This window comes from Lissotriton helveticus, chromosome 10, assembly GCF_964261635.1.
Source record: "Lissotriton helveticus chromosome 10, aLisHel1.1, whole genome shotgun sequence".
In the NCBI taxonomy this organism is placed as follows: domain Eukaryota; kingdom Metazoa; phylum Chordata; class Amphibia; order Caudata; family Salamandridae; genus Lissotriton; species Lissotriton helveticus.
In genome coordinates, this window is record NC_136071.1 from 1,010,711,934 (window position 1) to 1,010,731,742 (window position 19,809).

The window sequence follows — 19,809 nt, forward strand, 5'->3', positions numbered from 1 at the left end:
AATTGTCACAAACATCCACTTCCATGAATGGGTTCGCAGTAAACATCAAACAGGGCTCCAGTTCTTCAAAATCACTAAATCTGTCACTGAACACTTGATTAAGCCTCATAAGGAGGCTGCTGTAGTTATCTATGTTCAGGAGCTGAGCCTCAGCTTTGTTTTCGGAAAGGATTTGGAGCACAGAGGGAAAGTGCAGCATCTTTCTTTTCTGTAAATGCTGTAGGAAAAGGTTGAGTTTTGATTTGATTGTTTTAAAAAAACTAATCATGTTGGTGATTGTCTTGTTTTTTCCTTGCAACTCGCAGTTCAATACATTTAATTTTTCTGTCACATCTGTCAAAAATGCTAAATCGAGCAAACACTCAGTGTTTGATATGTGTGGTATCTTAATTTCTAGACTCCATGAAAGCTTTGACTACTGGCAATAGCAAAAGGAATCTACGCAGTATTTTTGCCCTGCTAAACCATAGGATCTGAGTATGTAGTAAAAGGTCACCATACTCGGCTGATAGTTCTTCAAGGAATAATTTGAAGGTTCGGTGGTGCTTGGCATTTGCACAATTTGAATTAATAATTTTAACAAGAGGAGTCATCACATGATCAAACTCAATTACCTTGGCACATAGTGCTTATTTATGTATAATGCAAAGGTAGTTTATTAACGGAGGAAAATCTGGGTCTACTTTACATTTGCCAATGAAACCATAAGGATGCCCTATCATTGCGGGTATGCCAACAGTTGTTATTGTCACTAACTTTTTCAAGTGGGCATTTTGTTTCACAAAATAATTCTTCACCTCATTGTGGATGTCATTTCAGCTAGTCGTGGTTTTCAAAGGCAACAGAGTCAAAAAATTCCTCTTTGTCAGTGAAATCTTCACAAAAATATTCTAACGAACATTACCAATTGAACAATACCGCTTGCATCAACAGATTCATCACACTGAAGAGAAAAATATTTACATATCCTTAAATTCGCTCTAACTGCTCTATCATGTTGGCTGATAATGCAGATACCTTTCTTGCTATATTTGTCGACCCTAACTGCACATCTGAAATTGCAGACATAGTTTCAGGGCTATTTTAAAGTCTTTAAACAAGGACTCAGCCATTAGAAGAATTGCCTCCTTCACAATCGCTCCATCTGAAAACGTTGCTTTGTGCTTGATCGAGTGATGAGTAATTTTGAAGGATGCTTCAGCTGCTGCAGTGGCTTTCTTTGTTAGCTTTGTAAAAAAAGATGGCTGTGTCTGCAATACAGATTTCAGTTTCTTTACTTTTGGTGACCTCAGGATGCTTCCTTTAGGGAACTTTCTCTCAAAATGCATGTGCTTTGTTGAAAAATGTCTCTGAACATGCAGTATGTCTTACTCTTTGGCCTTTTGGAGGGACATGGCCCATCACTCATGATTAGTTGTTAAGGCTGTGATGGAGCAAGGATTCGCATGTAATGCGACTTGCTTGTATTCAGTCCTCTCGACAAACGTTAATAAACTAACCAACATGTTTGTATTATTAATATCGCATTACACAACATCCGAGGAAAGCTTGCATATGTGCTTTTACTAACTATAATCTGCTTGCATTAAAATGGCTGCTGCTACACGGGATTTTCTACTGCGCATGCATCTGTCATACTCACTTGACATGACGTACTCTTTGCTTTGGGGGGAAACTTTCGCTTCTGCGCACTAGAATTAAAATGGCTGATCTGTGTTACAGCATGCATGAAGCTTGCACTGCTGCTTTTGCTAAGCTGTTCATTCTGCTTAACCTTAACGCAATAGTTAAATATAAATTAATGGGAATAGAGTAGAGATAAGTGGTATACAGTGCATTCTTTTATTCTGTGTTCTCAAACTGTTTCTGATCTATTCTTGCATGTAAATCAATTTGGGCCTGATGCCTGTCGCTGAACTCCATATTGAAACCTTTGAGCCTGCGCACCAGAGTCTCAACCTTTGGTGGTCCTGTCCTGATCCAATTTGGCTTTACCTGTCCTGATTCTGATCCGCACCTGCTAGCCTACTGGCAACTGCAACTTTCGGGGTTCTATCCTTTGAACTGACCTGTGGTCAGGGTTAGTTCTTCACACCATTCTAGGTAAATATAAAATCTATGTGGGTTCGTCATTGATTTGTTCCCTCTCTTACCCTTCCTAATCGCTACATGTTTTAATTGCTGCATGTTTGCATATCATGTTCCTTCTATTTAGCCTTACTACTGTTAAATTTTGACATGTTCCCTTTTTACCCTCCCTTTTGTTAAATGCCTAAACATTTTGATCGTATTTCATGTTCCTTTTCTTTACCCTCCCTATTGCTAAATGATTGAAATTAGTTTAATATCTTTTGCATAGTTACATTTTGATTCTGATCTTCATAATTGAAAGTCTTTTGGTGTTTAATCTTTGGATCATGACCATTTAAGAAACCTAGATAAAGAGTTAAAAAACGTTCCCGAGTCTGTGGTTATTATATGAGTGCAGTGTTCATTTTTGCTGCCTATTTTCAAACTAACTCCCTGATCCAATAGGTTTACAGGTACCAGCAACAAGGGTTGGTAAGTTAATGGTACAAGACCTAATAGGGAAAATATCTGGTAGTAGAGCAAAGGTTACCTGATTAAATTATATGTTTATTGTATATGGGCCCAGGTGAGTATGGTAAAAATATAGTCGGGTGATCTGCGCGCTCTATCAGCTGTAAGCAAGAGTAAAAATGTTGATGAAGTCAACATCCAATCCATAACAGGCAAGAATACCATGTGAGCACCTTTAATAATATTGTATTGCGGCCATTTGTGATTAGCAGCCATGCTGGTAAATTAAACAGAACCTTTGGAAAGTGAGATAACTAACTCACCTTAGCTATGTTTAATTATGAACACAGGAGGACTGCTTTTTACAAATAACCTATAATAATAATATTTTGATTCAATATGACCAAAGCATAGTTTTTGGGTTGCGTGGTCTTTAGTCGACTTCTGTAAATGGGAAGAGGACTAAAATCTGTACCACACCAAGCACCCAATTCCAAAAAGTGAAAGTTTTGCAAATCCTAGATTTGCAGCAAAAATTAGATTTTTTTAAATTAGGACAATCTTTCAAAGCTACTCCAGATAATGATATTCCATGACAGCTGCAGATTTGGTGACAACCCTGTGACCCAAGGCATATGGCGAGTGGGATCACCCACATTTCAAACCAATATCACCTTCCTAAAGAATATTCATCTTCCTTTCTCTTGGGATCAAAATATTCATCTTCCTAACTCTTGGGATCAACCTCTTTAATACATGCCTTTACCTGCACTTTTGAGTCATAAAGTTCACACACTAAAAATTCAAAAAAATCATTCAAAGAAGTTCATGCTCTTTTTTTTAATATACAACGTGAAAGCAACAATTACAATATACAAGAAGATGGCCTGGATGTCCTAACTGAGATTTAACCCAAACAATAATTTATTGGGTGAGGTGTGACCTATGCCATATGCATACTCCATCCATTTATTGCACACAGCTGACAGAGGTACGGAATAATGTTATCTGATTATCCCAAAATACTTGGGAGCGAAAATGTCTCAATATAATGATGAACAGTTCTTTGACTGGTTCTGTTGCGAAAAGCCGGGTCGTTGAGCACTGCTGCTCTAAACTGCCCCGGTGCCCTGCTCGCATCTAATCTTCCTCATCGGTAGGCCACAGGCCACAACTCACTCAATGAAGCACTATAAGTGGCCATGCCATCCCTAGGGAGAAGGAATACCCAGTGGGTGAACTTTACGACATGAAACCGGAAAACCTGGGACCAATCCCAACTACCCCCTTCAGCAAACTGTGTGATCTGACCTCGGTAGTAACCAGATAAGGCTGCTAGTAGACTACTACAATCAACAGAAATGGTAGTGGGACCTATAGAGATGTTCAAAGCTGTCACCAGACTGAAAATTCATAAACTGTAACTGCACATCTGTCTAACACCTCATCATTCACCACACTGCTATGCGGTGTGTGCAATAACATGATAACGTTTATTATGTTATCTGATAATGAATAGACGCACCTTGCTCTTCATCAGACAAGTCATGGAAAAACTTTCAAAATAGGATTACAAACCAAAGACAACACCTTCAACCATACACCCTACATGGCACAGCTTGCTGGAACATGTAGGTTAGTGCTTCAGGCCCACACATTGGGTTAGTATGCTCTAATAATACTGAACACAATACCTCCCATTTCTTCATTATCACACATGACAGCACCTTGAAATGCATAGGTTCAGAGTGTGCACTGTACAAAATCTCTCCTGTGTGACTATAAATCTCTGTGCGTAATAATACCAACCTAGGTCACATATATGATGCACACATGATAAGTGACTTTCCTTTCTTGTCATCAGCGAAGGAGAGAGTCCATGAAATTTAAGAAATAAGATCACTTCTGAAAATACCTCTCAAAGCAAAAATATAATCAGATGTTCATGAAGCAGTGTTTCATTTTAATTTTTTTAATTTTTTTTAATAAATAGCAGCATCTATCTGACCTCAGTAGAAGTCTAGGGCACATAAAACTGGTTGTCAACTACGATAAATACATTGCTGCTGAGCATCAACAACATCATGCTGCTTGACCAATGAACTGGTGCACTGATCATAGGTAAGGGTGTGCTGAGTAGAAGACTGTACACCGGTAACAAGGAGGCGAGAACACGCATACTGCTACAATGCACCTTTAGGGGCATATTTATGACCCCCCTTGCACTACTGGAGCATCACTTTCTGTGACGCTCGGCTGCGCAAACTAGAAAAATCATATCGATGAGGCCACGCAAAGCCACTGTGTGGCTTTGAATAGCCTCATAGATATGGAGGCAAGGCAGCTCAATTCACTGTTGTGTTACTGTGCCCCAGGGAGGCATTCCATGAGTGGACCATAAGGGCTACCACACATCTACCCATAGATTTTGGTGCATTCTCAGATAGTGGTAGACCTGGGAATGCGCCTAAATGCTACGCCTCCCCAGGTGAGGGTTAACAAGGAGAAATACCTGTATTGCTCCTCTTTCTTTCCTCTTTCTATGTGTGCTGCATTCTGCAGCACACATAGAAAGAGAAACATGCCTCAGAGGATTGTTTTTGTGCAGAAAAATGCCCCTTCCTGCAGAAAAGCAATTCTGTTTTCAATACAGGCACCTTTGCACCTCGGCACAGGAGTGCCTGTGTTGGCCAGTGCAACAAAAGGATAGGAACGCACCATATAATGTTAAACACAGCGCATTCCTGACTTTCCCTTAGTGCAGCAAGGCAGCTTGCTTCACTCTTTGAAAGTTTGTTAAATATGTCCCCGAATAAGGCATAGTGCTAAATGGCATATTTGCATTTTGGGTGATTTTTAGAAATTCAACCTAATTGCGAGAGAGGAAATTATGTGAATTTTACACACCCCTACTAGTAACCTGAATCAGACAATACAAGATGTCAAGTGCAGCCATTTTAAAGATGATGGACTTTTCCCCAGAAAAGTATATTCTCCAAGCCTAAAGAACATGGCCAGGCAAGCTGGCATGCCAACACCCTCGCTGAAGGTAGACTACCATGATTACAGATTCCATGTATCCCATAGGGAGTAAGACTATTGGTACAGGGCTGGATGTGTAAGCCTTGGCTCCTAGCCAATAGGTGGAAATGAAGGGCCACGACATGCAACATTACTGACATGAGGGACGTACATCAGATACAACAGTGGGACAACAGACTAAAGCACAAGCCATGAAAGTCGAGGCCAATGCTTGCCTATAGAGTCGGAAAGGGACAGAAAAGAGGCCCAGGCACAAAATAAGAAGCAGCCCCCTTAACAAATCCAATAGCTAAAAAAGTGGGCCACATTTGCAAATTAAATTTTAAATGTGTAATGTAAACACATTTTGTATAGGAGGTGTTTTGCAAGGTATGGGAGACTCTACTTGTATTTGCACCAGGCAATGTTTGTGTGGTAATATCAGAGAAATGAACAATAGAAACCAGCCAACCACCCAATAAAATCGGCTCACAAATAGCCAAAAAACCACAGACAAGCATTGGCACAGCCTACCAGCCAATAAAATTGTACCACAAACAGCCAAAAAACAACCAATGTACTGATATGTCAGGCAAGCCCTTCGGGCGGGGCCTGGTTCACCCGTAGGCCATTCCCACCCCACTAGCCTCTTAAGTGTGGTCCTATTAAATGGCGTCCCTCCCACCATGTACATATGATTTAATAGTCTATAATGTTGCACATTTAACAATTGTGGCCATATACAAAGTGCACATTACAAACAGACATACTTTGCTTGCTCATGACAGTGTTGGCAGAGCATCATATGTTGGGAAAAGTTCATGTTCAAAAAATATAGTTTTATCCAATGTCAGCTGTGTGATATAACCCTCTTCTTACCGGCTTATCCGATCAAATATAAAGGTGGCAGGCTGATAAGGCAGGTGGCGCTGGCCCCGGTAGTTCTACACTACTTGATCAACCTTCAAACGTGCTCTTCACCTACACTCGTAGTGCACAATGTAAAGCGTGGTGCCAGGGTGGGAAAGGCAAGGGGTGCAGAGACAAGATGTGCATATAGAAGAGGAACGTCACCCTCTTCGCCCCCCCCCCCCCCCCCGCCTCTGCTAAGCTCAAAGCCAATCTGAGCAGCTGGTTTGGGTGAGGGCGGGCAACGGAGCCTAGAAAAACCCAAACAGCCTACTCTGCATACTTTGTGAGCACACAAGGCCACCACTTATTATCCTTTCCCATAAAAAAATTGGCATTAAAATATAAGGCGTAACGCTCCTTTCATGAGGTGACTCGTCTTTCAGTTATAGAACAAGTCGGCCATTGTGTTTAAAGTAATGCGGCCACACATCAATTACATGACCTGCCCCCTCCTGTCTTTGTAGATACCATCAGAGTTGTATACATGTTGTGGCCTGCACTCCTTGCAACGTAATTGGAGGACTTAATATCTTGAACACCGAAATGATGGCAGGCGCAGAAGACACTAACGTGCACCCCAGTCTTTGGACAGAAAGTCACACTGGACAAGTCTGTGTGCCTTTGGAGTTTGGACTATAAATAACCTCTAGGCACCCAAACCACTACTGAGGCGACGTAGTCCGCCCATGCCGACAGTTATTTATAACTAATAATAGTGCACTGCTTTAACTAAAGTTGGGCAAAGAAACCGTTAGCCGCTTTGGTTTTAAAGTACATGAAGGGAGGGCTAGAGAAGAGATAAGGGCCTTAAGTAATGTATTATTGTCAGCCCAGGGATTAAGGTTTTCTATGATAATCCCTCAGATAGGCTGACCGAGAGCAACTGGCTTCCTTTTTGACCTACACAGACGACTCTCAGTTATTCGGGAGACTCAATACCGTCATTCAGATGCACTATTGAGTGCTTCAAGCTGAATATGTAACAAGAACTGGTGTGGCGCATCCTTTAATCCGTGTCAATGAGAGCTGTCACAGGACTAAAGGACTACTAAATTGAAATGTAGGTGGCATGAGCTACTCACAGGGCCTCGGCGAGCTACCGGTAGCTCACGATCAACCAGTTGGAGACCTCTGAACTAAAACAGCTATAATAAAAAAATTCTGCCGCAAAACCATCTGGCTCACAGGCTATGCAGTTTGGAAGATTCTTGATTGCCTCAACCACCTCTTCATTGGAGAAGGGTCTAGTGATATTATGCCCCTCCTCCTAAGAAAGCATGGGAATATAGTGATCTGCTAGAAACATTCAAAGGAAATATTTATCGGCCAGTTAGTTTTGGGTATAGATCCACTTATAATGACCCACCCTGATGTCCCTCATTTTCTCTGGTTACTTACACCTGGTTCTGGAAACCGGACACTTCAGAGCCTCTATCTAATTATTGGCAACTTGTTCATGTGCCTGCCAGGCTAAAAACCTCCCAGTGAAATTGTCCTCTTGGTAAACCTGTTGCATGTAGGTGCAATTTAAAACTTTACATTTTGTATAATACACCTCACTTAACCACATCAATGCTACAGCAATTCATCCTCTGTGCTGCATATCCTTGTTTCCCATTGTTCATGACGAGCTCAGCTCGTCATGAGCACACAAGCAGTGTACTGCATGACGAGCTGAGCTCGTCATGAGCATGGAAGGGGTTAATGACTGTTTAGCCTTATCTAGTTCTCTGTTATTAGACTTAGACGAATTTCTTAATTTTTTTCGTAAATATGCTGAACATTTCTTTCTAAAGTTTGCTTTTGTATTTTAGCCTTTTTAATGTTCTCCGCATCCTTACCTATTTCCAGCCCTCTGATATATACTTTTAAGGAGTCCCATACTGTACTGGAGGAAGCATACCCGTGATTCCTTAACAAGAATTCCTTTATCTTGATTTTACAGGTCTGAACTCACCCATCCTCCTGTAGGTATAGTTTATTGAAAACCCAATATCTAGGGTTTTGATGTTTACCCCACCTTTATCTCTAGGATAACCATTGCTTGATCTGAAAAACCATTAGGTAAAATCTGTTGATATTTAAATATCAGAGCCTTTGAAAGTAGTAAACAATCTATACAGGAAGAGCTACGAAATCGTCCAGAAAGACGGGTTATGCAATCTTTGTAAGGAAGGCGGCCCTCCATGGATCAATCAATCTCAGTGTTTTTTGATAATTTTGTAACACCTTCAAGGTTTTAGGTTTTAACTGCCTCTTTAGATTTACTGAAGAGCCAATTCTTAGATTCTGCAAAAAATTATAATCACCCCCAACACTTCACCTGGAATTTGTAATAATGATTAAAATAGCTCTTCATAGGGTGTGACATTCTCTTCTCCTGGGCCATAGAGACATACAAATGTGCAACGCCTAGCCCATACCATGCAGCTCTCCCAACACCACCAGCTGCATTTATCACAGGCGGTATAAGCTACTTCAACCGATAACCAATACAAGGTCAAAAGGGAACGATCATCCCCACAGCAAGTATACGCATGAGACCGCAATAAGGTCAATGCTGGTCCCCAACTACACGTGTGTGTGTCTCTCTATGTCTTCTTTAGCAGAATCGTCCTCGCGTCTTGGCGGTATTCAATCTATTCGACCTTGTATTGGCGGTAGAGAGTCGCAATACTTACTAAAGTTTCCCGTACATTTTATCCAACGCCACCTCTCCGGTGTGAATGTCGGTTTTGGAAGTATCACCGTCATCCTGTCTACACAATCTGTAGCATCAACGTACAGCGTTAGTTTAAAGATAATACACTAGACCAGTACCTTCTTTCTGAACCCGACTGGGTTGGAAATATCACCGGTTCAGGGATTCTACATACCGCCAACCTTGACTTTAGCCCTGAAGAGTCAGAGACCACTATTTCTCTGACAAAACACGTGTCGGCTGGCTGTTTTTTATGCTGTGACATATTAAAGGAACCAAAAACCTACTTCGAATATTGTCCTAAATGTGTTTGGATTACGCATACACTGTATTGTTTTATTTTGTACGTGTGCACAGGACTGTTGCTAAAGCCTCTATAGCCTGCCCAGGGTTTCAACATTTAAAACTCAGACAATTTTCTTGCTGGAATATGTGTTTCCTGGAGTAAAATCACAGATGGATTCTCCGCTGTGATCCAAGTTTCAATTGCATGACGTTTTTCTTATTGTTGAGGCCATTAACATTTAGGTAAACAAACTTCAAGCTGTTGTTCATCATTATCTTGACTTTCTTTTCCTACTGAGACTATTAGAATGGGCAAGGGACCCCAAAAGTGCATAAAGCACTTAGTGGGCCTAGGAACCAAATGATATGCCCTATCCCAGATGATGCCACTACGACCAGTGGTCTACTTTGAGGAGGAAATATGCAAACCTGTACTACCAGACAAATACAAACATCTGTAGTTTTAGTGATCATAATCCTGCATTTCCAGTCGGAGTTACTGGGACTGTATATCTGGTCTTTACCTCAAATATACCCTTTAAAAATAACCAGCAGAGGAGCCACCTCAAAGTAAGCTTGGCAGTGACGTCTCCCTTCTGGTAATGTTAACATTCTAGATATCTAAATTTGGTGCATGTGACCATCCATTGCAGATTAGGATCTCTTTTAAGCAACCCTTTTATCCCCAACCACAACCATATCTCCCCCAACCTCCCTAACCACCACCAATCACCTAAATATCCCACCAGCCACACACACCCTACCGCCCCCCATCCTGAGCCGTGGCAAATGAGACGCCTCTCCCGCTCCCCCATGCCACGAGGGCCCAAGGACATTCACTCAGGAGAATCAAAAGGAAAGATAGGAAAAAAATTGAAAAAATCTTGACTCCTCCAGGCTAGGAGTAACTATTGCATATAATTATAGAACCTCACAGTAGCACCTAAAAACGTCTTAAGACTTATCAGAGATCCGTTGAAATAACTTCTGTGCCTCAGAAACATCGCAGAATAGATGAAATTGCCCTTTTACCAGAATCTTCACTTTGGATTGCTGCACAATCGTTGCCTGAGCGCCCTGAGCTTTAAACAACTAAAGCATTTTGACAAATTCTTACCTGGTTGTCGAGGCTGACATATCAGGGAATATGAGACACAGAGGGACAACTGGTGCAGTAAACTGTCTCTGATGAATTGCCTTGGTTAAAACTTGCTATTTAATGGGGTAATCACAAAAGTTTACAAGTATTGTGCATGTAAATTTTGACCTTGGGGTACTGGTGTGCCGGCACACAGTGGGCTCTCGTTAATGTCAGGTCCCCAGAGAATTCAGTAAGAACGTGCATTTTTATAAATGAGTCCACCCATTGAAGCACATGTTGACCTTCCCTTCCTTCTGGGACCCCCACAATGCGAAAATTAGCACGTTGAAAATGATTTTCCAACTCCTCGAGTTTATTCTCTACCATAGATGTTTGCTTCATGTCCACTTTTTGCTGCATCCAAGTAACTTGGTTCTCAAGCTGTGAGATCCTGGTCTCTGCTTCTTTCAGTCTCTCAGAGATCTGGGCCATGGTGTCCTCGACTTTGGAGTGTATGGCATGCAAAGCAGCTATTTCTGTGGTTTGGAAGGTTTTAAGATCCCAATCTCTTCAAGAATAAGATTAAGAATGCTTTTTGCATCCCATTCCATAATCAGTGATGTGCCCCCCTGCGGCGTGCATTAATTTGGGGGATATGGAAATGACACGATGTGAGCTTTTTCGCCACCCGAGTCAGCCTGTTCAGAGGTTTGAGGCAAAGTTGACAACTTCTGTGTGACAGGAACTGATGACTTCTATATATCAGGAGCGCTACCAGAAGAAGCAGCCAGCGTTGGAGGCGAAGGGAGTGGGGCGACAAACTGAAAGTTCTTTAACACTTCTACCTCTGATGTCATATCAGATTTAGATTTACCAACCATAGGATCTTTTTAGTTTTCAGAAGACAGGCCTCATGTCCCATGATGGAGTCCATAGAGATCCCCCCAGAGATCAAAGACTTTCCATTCAACAGCTGCTTAGGAGAGATTGCTCCAATTGCAGCATTGTTTACGGTTGAGGCATGACTGATTTTTAATCTCCTCAATATCCTCATCCTGGGATTGTTCTGCAGTGTTTGCCTCCCCTTCCAGGTCATGATTTTCTGAGTTAAAAGGCATTACCAGATCTTTACGGAGGGAAGCCATGCAGTTAGCCCGGGCGGTGGCCTGTCCCACGTGTTTTTTAACCCTTTGCCCCAAAACTGTTGTATCAAGACTGACTGTGGTGCCTGGAGCTTTAGAGTGACTTCGCATATTTTCCGTAGTCTCCTACTATGAAACATAAGCCAATTTTCTGAGGTTTAGACATTTCCTTTTCTTTAAATCTGGCTCAGCTCTCCCCAGCGACCCTCAACTGAGTTTTGACTCCCCGCTCTGTGTTGAACATACGATGAACACGCAGTGTTGTGCACCAAAACCCCTGGTGAGAAACCTGGTGGCCTTTCAAGAAACTTGTTGTGCTGCCGAGTTACTTTGCATAGTTACTTGTAAAAGATTAAGTGATATGAAACCATCAAATGAAGAATGGCATGTGGAGGGACCACATCACATGAAATGTCTTAAATGTCCTTAGGCAAAATAAAATAAGTGGGAGGGCTTGGTCTGGCTTCACCCAAGCACGAGGCAATAAAAAACAGGCTTGCTGATCGGTGTCCAGGCTGCAGGACACCAATGTTCATTTCTTTCCCTGTTATTTTTTTCTTCTTCCTTTTTTCTTTTTTGTTGTGAGGTTTACAACACTGTGCTGTGGCTCCTGGTTTAATAAAGTAAGCGGTGACGCCCACGTACGAGCCTCAGTCTGCTTGGCAGGGCATCCTTAGCATCATTCTCTTTTGGATGTTTATGGAGTGGACTGCCCGCCGGCTACAAAACGGTGACAAATGTCAATGAGTGAAGAATGGGGCCACTGTGAAGTAAACAGGAGGTCTATTCGATACAAGTTGGATTTATAAACATATTTGTGTTAGCCAGGATTTGAGGAGGAAGTGAACTCTACACATGCTGGGAGCTGAGAAAAAGAGTAACCTTTGCTGGGAGGTGGTTTGAAACCGTTTAAAATATTTTTCAGACATTTGACATGTTGACCTACAAAGGTAATCCATGTTGTATTTTGTGGATTATACTTTATCTGGCCATACATGAAATGTATGTCTTTCAGGCAATCAGGCTAAGACAGTTGTAACAGGCAATACTGTGTAAGAAGTGAAACACTGATGGAGCAAGGTTTCGCCTGTAAAGGGACTTGCTTGTACTCAGCCCTCTCGAAATAAACTGTAATACACTAATATACATGTTTTGTCTTATTAACAATACACCACATGACATTTCTAGTATCTAGGGGAAGCTTTTCAATGTGCTTTCTACTATCCGTAACTTGTGTGTCATAAAATGGCCGTCGCAACGCGGGAACTTTTCTGCGCATGCGTCTGTCACACTCACGTGACATATTCTTTGCTTGGAAGGAAAACTTTGCTTCTGTGCACTAGAACTAAAGATGGCTGTTCTACGTTTTCATGTGCTAATGCTTGCATTGCTGCTTTTACAAAATTGTTCATTCTGCTTAATTCCTAAATGCTGTAGTTAAAATAAACTAATGGGAATAGAGTAGAGATAAGTGGTATACTGTGCATTCATTTATCTTTTGTTCTAAAACTGTTTCTCTTCTACTTTGCTATTAGCTCGTATTTGGGCCTGATGCAATCTTGGTGCACTCCATTTTGAAAAACTTGAGTCTGCGCACAAGAGTCCAAGAATCCTCGAGTCATGACATTGAACTCGTGCCAGTGACCCTCTTGCCTGAAGATGCACCTGGGAACCCAAGCTTATGCACCTCCAAGAGGAAGACAATTTGTTAAATTGTTTAACATAGTATTTACTATTAGAACATCCATTGTCGGGTAGAATAAAAGTGCATGGGAAAATAAAATTTTGTGAGGGAACATTAATTTGCATTATTGAATCAAGTGACCTCATAACTGGTACGGTGTGATGACCTCCTCGTCTTTTGACCAATCAAATTGAGGGAATATACAACTTGCAACATCAGGGGATGGTACACTGCCTGGAAAATGGTATATCTAAGGTAGGCTCAGCTAGTTAGATTGTCCGACTTGTCCGAATAGCTGACCTGTCACTGACCCAACGCACTCAATTGGCGATCGAGAGCAGAGGTGCTGGCGGAGCACTCTGTCAGAAGAATCGATAACCCAATCGGGGTTCCGGGAAGGAGTTTGATTACCCAATCGGGGTTTCCGGGGAAGGAGTTTCCCTAACCAGTCAGGGTCCAACTGTTAGCCACAGTGAGGGGTGTGGCGCTGGCGTTGCACTTAGCTGAGGGTACCTGTTTCCAACCTGAATGCATCCTAATTTGGTCATCACTGGTCCTGATCTACACCTGTGCTGTTTTACTGGCATCTGAACTACTAGAAGTACTGTTCTTTATCCCAGCCCGTGGCCAAGATTGGTCTTCACACCATTCTAGGTAAATATGAAATAGTGTGGGTATGTCATTGTACTGTTTCCCTTTTCTTACCCTTCCTACAGATACTCTTGGTCTTAATTACCCTTTTAGTATCTTTACACCTCTTTTAATATTGTCCAGTAGCTTACGAATAAAGTTTTTTTCCATTAAGTTATACCAGGACAATTTTTTACATTTTTTTTACACTTATCACTCACAACAACCAGCTCCACTGTAGTCCAGGTGTCGCAGCACACCCTGATGGCACTCAGTCATCAGGGTGGACCCCAATGATGAAGCATGTCACCACCAGGCTGGTGAGTGAGGGGGTTTTTTACAAAAGAAAAAAAATTCCTTTTTTCAAACACATATCCCATCCAGAATCAATGATTCACTGTGGTGATACTCCTCTTTTTGTTACTATGGTACCTGTTTCCAACCTGAATCCATTCTAATTTGGTCATCACTGGTCCTGATCTACACCTGTGCTGTTTTACTGGCATCTGAACTACTAGAAGTCCTGTTCTTTATCCCAGCCCGTGGCCAGGGTTGGTCTTCACACCATTCTAGGTAAATATGAAATAGTGTAGGTATGTCATTGTACTGTTTCCCTTTTCTTACCCTTCCTATATTTTAATGCCTAAAGAAAGTCTTAAAATATTCTCACATCATCTTGCTTTGATTATATTCTTCCTAATTGAAAGAGCTTTGATTGAGTTGGTATAGATTCTGACTTTTAAGGAATTACATAAAGTGTTTAAACCTTTCCCGAGTCTGTGGTTATTTTTTGAATGTCAATGATCATTTACTGCCTATTATGCTAACACCCTTGATTCCTTAGGACTCTAGGTACCGGTGACTAGGATTGGTAAGTCAAATGATATAGGTCCTAAATGGTTAAACAATCTGATTAAAGCGTAGGTTTACCTGTTCAAAGTGTGTATGTTTTATGGGCCCAGGTGAGTATGGTAAAATCCTGAGTAGGTGAGCCCGCGCTCTATCAACACCGATGACAAAATCCAAGATGCACATTTCATGAATGCATTTGACAGTCGCAATGTATTATGGGTACTGTGTTCCGATATCTAAAACGTGAAATTAACCACAAGTGAGAATCAACTTTGGAAACACCTTTTATTTGAAAGATGTTGAATGATCATACTAGTGACCATGGCACTTGAAACAATTAACTACTCTAGTAAAAAAAACTAACAATTTGACTAAAAGCATTCATTGTCCATCTTCAGTGTTTGTTGTGGTTTTAAAAGGAGAACAGATGACTAGACCATATGCTGCATATGATTAAGATTTCAAGTGTGTTGAAACCCGTTATGCTGTAATCCTCTGCTGAATAAAGAATTGAATGCTACTAACCAGCTGGTGGGCTCGCTGTGGCTCCTATATGAGGGGCTGCTATCTGGTGGAATATATCTATGCAGATTATACTTGCCTATTACATTTGTACCATGCATATGCCTTTACCAACCATGCCTTCACTAAAAAAATGTGCATGGTAAAGGTATGTGTGGTAAAGGCAGAAGCGATGTAAAAATATTTGTTGTAAATGTATGCGTGGTAATGATGCATGTGTTGTATTGGTGGCTTTGTAAAGGCATGCTTGGTAATTGCATGTGTGGTTCCATTGTACAGCCCTTAGGGTGTTTCCACACAACTTACTATACTATTTAGCTTCCCCAACCCACATGAGTACACAGGGATATATTTTCCAGTAATGTATTCCATCTGGGTGTTCAGAAGCATCAATTCCCCTCTATTAGAGGTCTTGCATCTGGCAAGATCCGCCTCACCCAAAAACACAATAATCGTATGGTATGTGGCAGGACTCTCTTCTGTGTCTCATCTGGGATACTTCTTTTCCCAGAGTTGATGTCTCACCACTTCTTCAGGGAACCCTCTCGATTTCTCACCTCATCTTCTACCTGCAAGTTGAGTACACACCTCCATTGGTGGTTCCTCTTGTATATCCTGTAGGTGCCTTCCTTTTTGTCAGTGGGCTCAGAATTGACTCCAAATACTCAGGCGCTGCCCCAAAGACCATGCCAAGGAAATGGTTTCATCTCATGCTATGTCATCTAGCCATCAAGTGTTTACACGTTCTGCTGTATATGTTCAAATTTGAAGACTGGTTAAGATGTGAAGTGTTTTCCTCAATTCTACAAAAATTACCTTTATAAAATCAGTTTCACCAGGTTCTCAAGACCTTCATTTCATGCTCTTTAGTACCGAAATTATTAACCCCACTAAAGCTCATGAGCACCAAGCACCTAACGCGCTAAACACACCAATGTTTCTTCTGTCCTTATCATCTGCCTAACCTTTAGACTCTTTCTGTAATCTTCAGGAATCTTAACAATCACTTCAGACTAGACACCACAAGTCTCAGTGGGCTCACTCCAGCGAGCACACCAGACACCCTGCAGTCCACAACCTTATACCACTTATTTTCCAAGGGAGCGGGAGACAGTCAATGGCCTGTGTCTCAGCCATGGACGTAACCTGATTCTGCCCACCCCTTACTGTTGTCTGGTCTTCAGACAAGGCGTTTGACTCCTACACCTTTAGTCTGCATAAGTGAGCAGGGGATGCGAGGGAGCGCTAGCCACTGCTTATTTGACTGTTCGGGTTGAAGATCAACAAAAAAGAGAATGATTCCACTCCTCATCAGATGCAGCAAATGATTCAAGTGTTCATTGGGGCAGTTGATCTTTTTTATGGAAAAATCACCTAGTGCCCAGGTGGTGTCATGATACTGCAATACCTTATTTTCAACTCCAAACAAAACAACTTGGGTCTAACTAGAGAACGGGCGATCCCCCTTGGAAGTATCTATGTGTAATGCTTATTGTAGGATTTTATATGCATCTCCAAACATTCAGGGTTCTCCATTGGTGGCCTGATATTTCAGTGGCGTAAGCTAAGTCAGAGAATGTCAGCCATCAGCTTCTCTGTGGCTGGTTTATTCTGTTAGCAACTTTGTTATCTAGTGGTGTAAGTTGTGGCATGGCTGGCTCCTTCCCCTATTGAGCAAGACCATCTAGATGCCTACCTGGTAGTCTAGTGGTGAAGGTGACAAGACTCTGGTATGTTCAGTGTCAGACCCTATAGGATTGTACCCATCACAGTGTCACTGGATTGGATAGTGTTAGGGTGAAGTAGAGGTAGGCATGCATGAACTTACATCAACAGAGCTGGGTCAGGAGTCTGGCTTAGCTTTAAGAGCCAATTCAGGAGGTAAGCAATACAAATATTTTACATAAAATAATATCATGTACAATATTTATAAATAGGTTTGAATTTCACATTAATATGTTAGTGCATTGACATATGCTAAAAGTAAAATTTGTTTTGCATGAATTTTCTCCACCTCAATCTACTGACAGCACTGCCATGAGTAAACCAAGAGGAGTCAATGTGTCTTGTGCACTATATATCAAGACAATGGTGTTACTGTATACGCAGCAATGCTATTGCCTAAACCAAACACAATTGAGGATTTTATATAGCGCACATCCTAAATTGATTCCCTTCAAGGTGTTTTCAGATTTGACACTACGGAACACTGCAAAGTAAAGGCATTTGTTTAAGTGAGGAATCTGGGATTTAAACCCAGGTTTCCTGGAGAAACGTTGTGCATTTCAACCATTGGATGACTATGTATTCCCTTCTCCTACTCTTTAACACCACATGACAATGCTTTGTGCTCAGTTTTTTCAGGTGTATAAGTATCACATTTTAAATTAAATCTGATATGAGGGCTACAAACCATAATTGAGGACTATGAATTGGTTGATGTTTGGCGCCACCGACACGCCGATAAGGAGCAAGGCACCTGCGTTTCCTCGGCCGGCCTAGGATAGACTTTTGGCTAATTTCAAAGGATATCCTAACAGGGATCTCTGAAGTTTCCGACTCTGTTCAACCACTCCCCTGTACTACTCAGGTTTGTGTGGCCGGGGGCCACTAGCAGGGCATTCAGTTGGCAAGTCCCCTCAGGCGCTCTGTGCGACCAGGTGTTTCTGGAGGCAATTCAACCCGCGATACTAGAATTCTTCGTGCAGAATGATGGCACTTTAGATTCCCTTCCATAATCTGGGAGGCATTCAGGTCTATGATTAGGGGGAAGTGCATTGCCAAACAGGCGAGAATCCTGAGGTCAACCCGAGGTGAGCTCCAGCACCTTGAGGATGAGATAAGAAGGACCTGAAAAATAATTCTTCACTAATACAACAAACGAGACGTTGGGAGCAATTAGGGACAAAGTAGCTAAATTCGAGGAATCTGCCATATGAGAGACTCACTACCTGGCGAAAGAAAGCTGTGCTAGGCAATACAGAGAATGAGACCAGGCTGGGAAACGCTAGCTGTCCTCCTCAAGAAGCCGTGGGCCAGTGACTATATTAGCCAATTAGCAGAACAGACAATGAGACGGGGATCGATCAGGCTGCTGTGTCGGCAGAAATTATGTCTTTCTACTCCTCTTTGTACGAAGCCAGGCAGACATTGCCTAACCTTGATTTGTCCTCCTTCTTTGACTCTATTCATCTGCTCCGGCTGGATGGTGGCCACCGCAACTATCTGGATGAATCCTTCTCGGTAGAGGAGGTAGTTAAGGTCATCAGGGCTTTTGAATAGAGACAAGGCCCCTGGACTGGACGGCCTCACGGCTGCTTGTTATAGAAATTTCACTCCATTATTAGTGCCACATCTTATAAATATGAATGACAAATCCCTCGAAAGAGGGGTGCCCCCTATGCTACAGGAGACACTTATCATCACTATTTTAAAAACTGAGTAAGACCCTCAACTGTGCGACTCCTACAGACTGCTGTCGATGATAAATCTAGATAACAAAATCCTGGCTAAACTTATTGCAACGCGGTTGTTCCCCCTTCTGCCTCTGGTGCTGAGACCTGACCAGTGTGGCTTTGTCCCTGGCAAAGCCACGTCCTGCGCAACTTCTATGCAAGAGATAGACCCCTCAATCCCAACGGCGGCAGTTTTCCTCAATGCCACCAAGGCATTCTACACCTTGGAATTGCTGTATATATTTGCCTTGTTGGCCCGTTTGGGAATTAGTCCTAAATTCTTGAAACTGATCACCCTCCTGTACTCTTTACCGACGGCACGGTTCAGAATAAACTGCATAATCTCTCCCCCTTACCAGTGTCTCGGGGCACCAGACAAGGTTGCCCCGCTGTCGCCCCTTCTTTTTGCCATCACCATGGAACCGCTGGCTACCCGACTGAGACAGCACCACGCACATCGAGGCCTGGCATTCATTCCTAGAGTTGTGCTGGTATGTTTGTATGCAGATGACATGATTGTATACGTTAAACGCCTGGCGGAAAGGCTAGACCCCCTAATTAGGAATGTCACGCGATTTGGTGGTTTATCAGGAGTAACTATCAATTGTGGGAAACCAACCATTTTCCAAATTACGCCTGCCACAGAAAGGTTTTAGTCGGAATACCCCATAGGATGGGTCGAGTGCCCGGTGAAGTACCTGGGAATCTGGCTCCATCATAATAACGAGCAATTGTGGCAATGCAACTGTGGGAAACTTATGGAATGGCTTGAGAGTCGGGTGGAGCAATGGATTTCCCTGCCGCTATCCCTCGCGGCATGCTTGTCAATAGCTAAAATCATTGTTCTCCCAAGCTTCTGTATTGTCTTCACCAATCTCCCGCTCCCTCTCACCACTGCATTCAAATGCCGATTGCGCTCAAACCTGATATCACTCACCAGGGCGGGCAAACAACCCAGAGTATCGTGGGAGATCTTAACATAG